Raw genomic sequence first — 8,406 nt, 5'->3', positions numbered from 1 at the left:
CATGGGTGAGCATCATGGGAGATGGAGTCCCAACACTCCATCCCTGAAGTGGGCAGATACTCTGAGTCTCCTGTAAGACAGATTTCTGTGTTCAGAGAAAATGATCATTTCCTATTTCCTGTAGGAGACAGTAAATGACTGTTGCTTTGCTTGAAGAGTGATGATATTTACACATTTCCCTGAGTGCTTCAGCAAAGAAGGTTTTTTCAGAGCCTTTGGAGTGGTTTAGTTTTGGAATTGCTGTTTCCCTTATTTTATTTTGCTGTGCGGAGGCTAACATTCTTCTCTTCCCACACCAGAAACCCCGCCCACCAGAAACCTCTTGCGCACATACCAATCAGCATCCTGTACAGTGTTTATTGGCAACAGGTTGAACCAATCCAGTGACTACTTCTTTTGCTTAGGCTGCAAAGTTGTCTCGTCTGAAGGCAGCTTTGTAGATGCACAGCCTATGTGCATCTACACACTAACTTCCCTGCACACATTCATGTTCCAACTCTTTTCTCCCAGCTGATTGCCAAAGTGACTGGTGTAACTGTGCTAGGACAGCACAGCCAAAGCCACCCTAAGGTGCCACAGCTGGATGCCCCAAACCCTAGAGCAGAACTCTTTTCTGACTGGTTGCAAAATTTTACACGTATTTTTTTAAATAAATAAGTAAAAAACCAACCACAATTACTTAGACCCACTCCAGTTTTCCCAGCCTCTCACTTAGCTAGAGTCCCATGCTGTGGCTTCATGAAGTAGAAAACACAATCATTTTCCACTCTAGCAGCCTGCTAAACAGCCACACGAGGGCAGTCCTTTGAAAGAAATTTCTTGTCTATATCTAAATTATAGAATCATACAATTAGAGAGTTGGGAAGCACCCAAGGAGTCATCTAGTCCAATTCCTGGAATGCAGGTATGACAGCTAAATAGTCCCTGACAGATGGCCATCCAAACTGCTTTAAAAGCTCCAGGGAAGGAGAGTCCACCACAGTCTCACTGTCAAACAACTCTTGTTGCCAAAAAGTTCTTCCGCTTTCTTGTCATTTGAATCCACTGGTTCGAGTCCTGCCCTTTGGGGGCAGCAGTAAACAAGCTTGTGCCACGTGACAGCTCTTCAGATATAATTTCAGAAGCAAAGCAAGCCCAACCACATTATAGCTTTGGCTCAATCCTCCCACAAGTTCCTTGTTGCAGTACAGTCCAGAACTTGGAATGAACTAATCCAGTTTAACAAAGTTCACCAAATTAGTCCAAGATTTCTCGACTGCACCTGAATGTAGTTCTCATAACTGCCAAGTAAACTAAATTTGTTTCCCAATGAAACTTCACTTTCCAGTTCATCTCCTCTTACACTTTAGAATCTTTGGGCCTTTGAGCTTAAAGACTATAATTGTCGTTGGCGGGGGGGGGGCAATTAAGCCATTCACATTCCACCATGTGTGTGCTTTTATGTTTTCTCAGTCTTCTTGAGTATATCTTACACTTCAGCATAGCAGCTTCTAATATTCCGAATGTTGAAGAAATGTTGCTGAGGATCATTTGGATGAGTTTGAACTGTGAACTGGACACACGTTGTCAGGGGTTCAGGAGCAGAGTCACTGGAGAGGGAAGAAACAGAGAGCGAGGGGGAGGAGTCGGAAGGAAATGTCAGCGGCGACAGTAGTCCAAGATCTCTGAGTCTCTCCAGTGACTCGGAGGATTCACAGAAAGGGGCCCCCATGGTCAGGGCAAGGGGAGTGCCCAGGGGGACACCTCGGGAAGAAGGGGACTCAGAGAGTAGCAGCTGGAAATCCGGACCAGCGTCCCCCCCAAAGTGCAGTAGGGGGGAGGAGTCTAAGGCATCGGGATCAGGGAGCGCGCAGGCAGAGGGAGAACGTGAGGCAGGAGTGGCCACACCCTCGTCAGGGAGCGAGGAAACGGTCATCCGGAAAGTAAAACGCGCGCGCGCGCCAAGTTCAAATGTACAGGAGGGCGGCAAGGTGGGCAGCCCGGGTAAGGAGCCAGGTCCTAAAGCCCGCCGAAGAGAGGGGGAGGAGTCAGAGGGGTCTAGCTCCGCGTCGGAAGAGTCCAGGAGGAATGAGACCCCGGGGGGTAGTAAGACCCAGAGGAAGAGAGAGAGAAGGAAGAGGTGGAGTAAGATTAGAGTCTTGAACTGGTGCACGGGGGGTGGAGATCCAGACAGAGCTTCGCCGGTCTAAAGTCCAGACGTAGGGCTGGGACGCTGAGACTTGTAAATGGAGACTATTCTTCAATAAAGACTTTGATACTGTACTATCGGCTAGCGTTGGTCCTTGGTGAGCTGGGACCCGGAGCCAGCCCTGACAGTAAGCTCTGTCTCCAATTTTAAAGTTTTGGCACCAAGAACCTCGCCACGTGAGTCGGCGCAGCGAGGACAGAGGAGGGGTGCTTACAGAGCTCACAAAACTCAGGCAAGATGACGACGGAAGAGAAGATAAAAGCCCTGCAAGAAGCGGTGACACAACTCAGCACTGAGGTAATTGCATCCAGGAAGAGAGAGGAGGAGATGGTTACCTCCTGCCGGGATCTCCAGGCCAGGTTGGACGTGCTTTCCAAAGAGGGGCAAACGGGAGCCAAGGCAGAAGGCATAGGTTTGGGGAGAAGGGGAGGAAGCCTTGTATCGCATTTCGACGGGAGTTTGCAGCAGTACCCCAACTTCAGAGCAGACCTGCTGTTTGCGCTGGATTTACTTGACAAAGACTTTAGAGATGAGAGAGAGAGAGTGGGGTTTATCTTGTCCCATTTGCATGGGGAAGCCAAAACGTGGCTGCGGAATCTATGGAGGGACAATGATCCAGCGCTCCAAGATGCGAAGGCTTTTATTAAAGCAATGGACTCATGCTTTTTATCAAAGGTAGACGTCGATATTGCCAGGAGGGACATACATGGACTTAAACAAGGCAAAGCCAGCGTGCGGCAGTACCATACTCGATTTTTCGGACTGGTTCATGCCCTGGGGTGGGAAAAAGATTCTGCGCCAGTCAGAGACCTCTTTTGGGAGGGGTTGAATGCGGATGTAAAAGCGGAGATTGGAAGAGGGGAGAGACCAAGGAGCACCCAGCAGGTAGTCCAGAGGGCTCTGGAGATCGGGGTGCATCTGGAAGAACGTCCTTGCAACAGGGAAGAAGGGCGTTGGGGAAGGGCACCAGCCAGAGCACCTCCCTTCTTTCCCAGAGAAGCAGCGCGTGCGCACTCCACACCCTCGCAGGGAGGGGGAGAAGAGCCGATGGAGATAGGAGGTGCCAGGGCTCAGTCAGCTAACAGAGCCCTAACACCGGGAGCAGCCAAAACGAAGCCTCCTAGAGGGAACAGGAAGTGCTACATCTGCGACAGTGCTCAACACATGGCGAAAGAGTGTCCCCAGAGGCTCCACAAGCACACTGCAGCCTCCGCAACAGTCGCTGAAGCAGCTCAATTGAAAACGCAGCAACAGTTAAACGACGGAGTCTGGCTGGAGGAAGAGGCACTGGGGTCCAGTCAGACAAGTCAATGAAACAATCCCCAGCACTTTTGCAACCCACAGACCCCCTCCCACCCAAACCAGTGGTGCAGCTTACAGCGTCTCTCCAACTGCCCAATGGACGCACTCTGGAGGTGCCGATCACCATTGACTCCGGCAGCAACGCTGACTTTATAGGACTGGAATTCATTCAGCAGCACAATATACCACTGCTACCAGCCACGCTGCCCCTGAACGTTGTCACGGTGGATGGCAGAGACTTGTTAGGGGGGCAGGTGGTGCAACAAACGCAACCAATGGTGATGCGGATTGGAAATCACCGAGAAGTCATCAGCTTTAATGTCACACACCTGTCGGACACGCCTGTAGTCCTCGGCATGAGTTGGCTGCACAGGCACAGCCCAGCATTGGCGTGGTACCAACGCCAACTGACCTTCGGCTCCTCCTATTGCGCGGAACATTGCATCCTTCCTAGCCCGGAAGAAGGAGGGGACGACCCGCAGCTACAATTAGGCACGCTGCAAGCAGTGCCTCGCAAGTATGCAGCGTTTTTGGAGGTTTTCTGCGAGAAGGAAGCGGACAAGCTGCCCCCCCACAGGCCCTATGACTGCAAGATTGACCTCCTGCCAGGAGCGACGCTGCCAGCCGGGAAACTGTATTCCATGTCTGAGGATGAGCTGCAGGAGCTCAAGGAGTTCATAGACCTCAACTTGAAGCGCGGTTTCATCCGGGAGTCGAAGGCAGCGGGGGGCAGTCCTGTATTCTTTGTGAAGAAGAGGGACACGCCCCAAAAAAGACTTGTGGTAGACTTCAGAATTTTAAATTCCAGAACCAAGCCCGCGGCCTTTCCCATGCCCAAGATAGATGACCTGCTGGCGACGGCGAGGAAAGGACGCGTTTTTACAAAGTTGGATCTGCGAGGGGCGTACAACCTGATTCGCATACGGGAAGGAGACGAGTGGAAGACTGCCATGTTCACGCCCCTGGGCACATATGAATACAGAGTTATGCCCTTCGGTTTACAAAATGGCGCCCACTGTTTTCAAGCTTTCATGCATCACGTCCTGGCGGGTCTCCTCTACAAGACATGCGTCTGCTTCTTGGACGACATCCTGATATTCTCAGAATCTGAGGAGGCCCACGAAGGTGACGTCAAGGAAGTTCTGCAGAGACTGCAGGAGCATCGGCTGTATGCCAAGCTGGAGAAGTGCCAGTTCGACAGGACGGAGGTGGATTTCCTGGGCTACAAGCTGTCGGACAAGGGGCTTGCCATGGACAGCGCCAAGGTTCGCGCAGTGTTGGACTGGAAGAGCCCGCGCAATCGGAAGGAGGTCCAGCGGTTTGTGGGGTTCGCCAACTTTTACCGCAAGTTCATCAAGGGGTTCGCGATGCAGACGGCGGCCATTACTGACACGCTCAGCTCTAAGAAGAAGAAGTTCATCTGGACGGAGCAAGCGGAGCAGTCCTTTCAGAACCTTAAGCGTCTCTTCTCGTCCGAAGGGCAGCTACTGCATGTGAATCCCAGCAAACCGATGAGGGTTGAAACAGACGCCTCAGACAGAGCCGTGGGCGCCGTACTGTTGCAGGAGGACCCGCATGGGGACTGGAGACCGTGTGCCTTCTACTCTAGGAAGCTCAGCAAGTCGGAGCAAAACTACACCATCTGGGACAGGGAGTTGCTGGCCATTCATGCAGCATTCAAGGCGTGGCGACACTTCCTCGTCGGGGCCAAGCACACCGTGCAGGTCCGCACGGATCATAAGAACCTGGAGTACTGGCGCACGGCAAGATTCCTAAACCAGCGGCACATCAGATGGGCGGAATTTTTCGCGGATTTCGACTTCAGGATAGAATACATCCCAGGCGACAACAACATCATGGCGGATGCACTGTCCAGGAAGCCGCAATACCTCGAAGAGGCGGCACCAGCAGCGGCCAAGCACATTTTCGCTCCGAAAGCGTGGGCGTGCGCTGCAGCAACCGTGGACTTGGAGGCGGTCCGTCGAGCACTGCAGAGGGACCCCTTTGCACAAGCCAAGATGGAGGAGGTGCACAAGGGCACGGTGAAGGACGACGAGTTCCAAGTACGAGACGGATTGCTCATCCGCAGAGGGGCCCTCTACGTACCGGGAGACGACCTCCGGGCGAAAGTACTGCAGCAGTTACACGACGCACCCACCGCCGGGCACTTTGGCAAGGAGAAGACGGCAGAACTCGTTGCCAGAGATTTTTGGTGGCCCAAGATGCGGGGGGAAGTCGCGGAGTACGTCTCGAGGTGCGACACCTGCCAAAGGGCCAAGTCAGTCCACAAACCTCCGGCGGGACTGCTCGAACCGCTGCAGACTCCGAGCGAACCGTGGGAGAGGGTGGCCCTGGAATTTGTCACGGATTTACCCAGCTCAAGGGGTAAAACGGCAGTGCTAGTGGTGGTGGACATGTTCACTAAAATGGCCCACTTCATTCCGTGCGCGAAGGTCGCCACGGCAGAACAGACCGCCAAACTGTTCATAGACCACGTCTTCAGAGTGCATGGACTGCCACGGTCTATCTTGTCCGACAGGGGGCGCCAGTTCATTTCGAGCTTCTGGCAGAAGCTGATGGGTTTCCTGAACGTCAAGATCAACCTAGCGTCGGCGAGACACCCGCAGACCAACGGACAAGCGGAACGCGTCAACGCCGTCATGCAGCAGTACCTGAGATGCTACGCAAATCAACAGCCGACGACATGGGTGGACTACCTGCCGCTCGCTGAGTTCGCTTACAACAACACGAAGCACGTGTCCACAGGGGTGACGCCGTTCTTTGCCAACAACGGGAGGCATCCCAGAACCTTCCCGGGATTAGAGAGACTGGGGGAGGGGGAGCCACAGGCAGCGGAAGTCTTGGCGGCGGAATTGCAGGAAGTCCACGAGCAGCTTAGGAGGCAGTTAGAGCTGGCAAAGCACGCATACAAACTGCAGGCTGACAAGCACAGGAGGGTTGGTGAAGACATACAGGTGGGAGACTGGGTGTGGTTAGCGGCCCACGCAGTGCCGACCAGATCCTTAGCTAAGAAGAAACTCGGACATAAGCAGCTAGGACCTTACCTAGTTGAGGCACAGATCAATCCGGTGGCCTTCCGGTTGACACTTCCGGAAGGATCCAGAATGCACCCAGTATTCCATAGGTCGGTGCTCACGCCCTACAAAGCACCTCACCGATTTCAGGCGCAGGGCACGGCACCAGACCAGTATAAGGAGATCCCCCCAAGGAGGGAGTCGCCAAGAAGGGAACCCATCAACCAGGTCACAGAGATTTTGGACTCGAGATGGGGGGAAGAGGGAGTAGAATATTTTCTCGCAAGGGAAGGTACCCCGGCCAGCGCCAACAGTTGGGTGCCGGACTATGCCCTGGACGAGCCTCTCCTCAAAGAGGAGTTTCATGCCTTGTTCCCACACAGGCCCATGCCAGCCGAGTATTTCGACGACTGGCTTTTCACACCCACGCTTTCTACCAGCACGTTCCAGGGATTCACCTCGGACGAAGAACCACCATTAGACACACGTTCACCGGAGGGCTCGCCCTCGGGGTTTGCCTCAGACCGCTCGTTTTGGTGGGACAATCGAGGAGAGGAGAGGTGGCTGAGGGGCCCTTGGCAGGCAACGGACCCAGAGGGGAACGAGGGTGAGAGGGACATGGACGTGATGGGGGAGGACGTTGGGTTCGAGCATGGCGGCACGGAGATGGAAGCAGAGGAGAACGAGGTCGGCGAAGACATGGAGGACGAGCCGGATTTCTCTAACTGGATGCACGCCACGGGGGACGAACTGTATCCACCATTCACCCCCACAACGACGGAGCACCCAGCACCCCCGCCGGAGGAAGGGGAGGGGGGAAGGGGGGGCTTCGAGGGGGGGATGGATGTCAGGGGTTCAGGAGCAGAGTCACTGGAGAGGGAAGAAACAGAGAGCGAGGGGGAGGAGTCGGAAGGAAATGTCAGCGGCGACAGTAGTCCAAGATCTCTGAGTCTCTCCAGTGACTCGGAGGATTCACAGAAAGGGGCCCCCATGGTCAGGGCAAGGGGAGTGCCCAGGGGGACACCTCGGGAAGAAGGGGACTCAGAGAGTAGCAGCTGGAAATCCGGACCAGCGTCCCCCCCAAAGTGCAGTAGGGGGGAGGAGTCTAAGGCATCGGGATCAGGGAGCGCGCAGGCAGAGGGAGAACGTGAGGCAGGAGTGGCCACACCCTCGTCAGGGAGCGAGGAAACGGTCATCCGGAAAGTAAAACGCGCGCGCGCGCCAAGTTCAAATGTACAGGAGGGCGGCAAGGTGGGCAGCCCGGGTAAGGAGCCAGGTCCTAAAGCCCGCCGAAGAGAGGGGGAGGAGTCAGAGGGGTCTAGCTCCGCGTCGGAAGAGTCCAGGAGGAATGAGACCCCGGGGGGTAGTAAGACCCAGAGGAAGAGAGAGAGAAGGAAGAGGTGGAGTAAGATTAGAGTCTTGAACTGGTGCACGGGGGGTGGAGATCCAGACAGAGCTTCGCCGGTCTAAAGTCCAGACGTAGGGCTGGGACGCTGAGACTTGTAAATGGAGACTATTCTTCAATAAAGACTTTGATACTGTACTATCGGCTAGCGTTGGTCCTTGGTGAGCTGGGACCCGGAGCCAGCCCTGACACACGTGAACTGGAATTAGCTCCTGTGGGGACATGCCAAACTAGCTCTTTCATAATGTTTTCAGTCATTGGAACATAAATGAAAAAGGATGTCTTTCTGCAGGATAGTATCAAGGCCATGCATCCCTTTAGAGATGGGGCATCAGATATGCAGCCCTCCATCATGTGGAAGGTGTCTCTGCATCTCTTATTTCTTAACCTACAGGGCTGCCCATTTTACTATTACTTTTTTAAAGGGGTGGGTGGGTAATAGTGCAATTGAGAAGCTTCTTTTTATCTTTTTGGAA

The 8,406-nt window shown here is 54.0% G+C and overlaps 1 protein-coding gene across 1 annotated transcript in view; it reads left to right on the top strand.

Moving 5' to 3' along the window:
- Positions 1–8,406, top strand: part of LOC310669890 (tigger transposable element-derived protein 1-like) — a 406,885-nt gene that overhangs the window by 274,109 nt on the left and 124,370 nt on the right. The gene's annotated exons all lie outside the window — the stretch shown is intronic.

Source organism: Podarcis tiliguerta (assembly GCF_965153285.1).
Source record: "Podarcis tiliguerta genome assembly, chromosome: Z".
Lineage (NCBI taxonomy): Eukaryota > Metazoa > Chordata > Lepidosauria > Squamata > Lacertidae > Podarcis > Podarcis tiliguerta.
The sequence above is the reverse complement of the archived record's forward strand: the minus strand, read 5'-3'. Positions and strand labels throughout refer to the sequence as shown.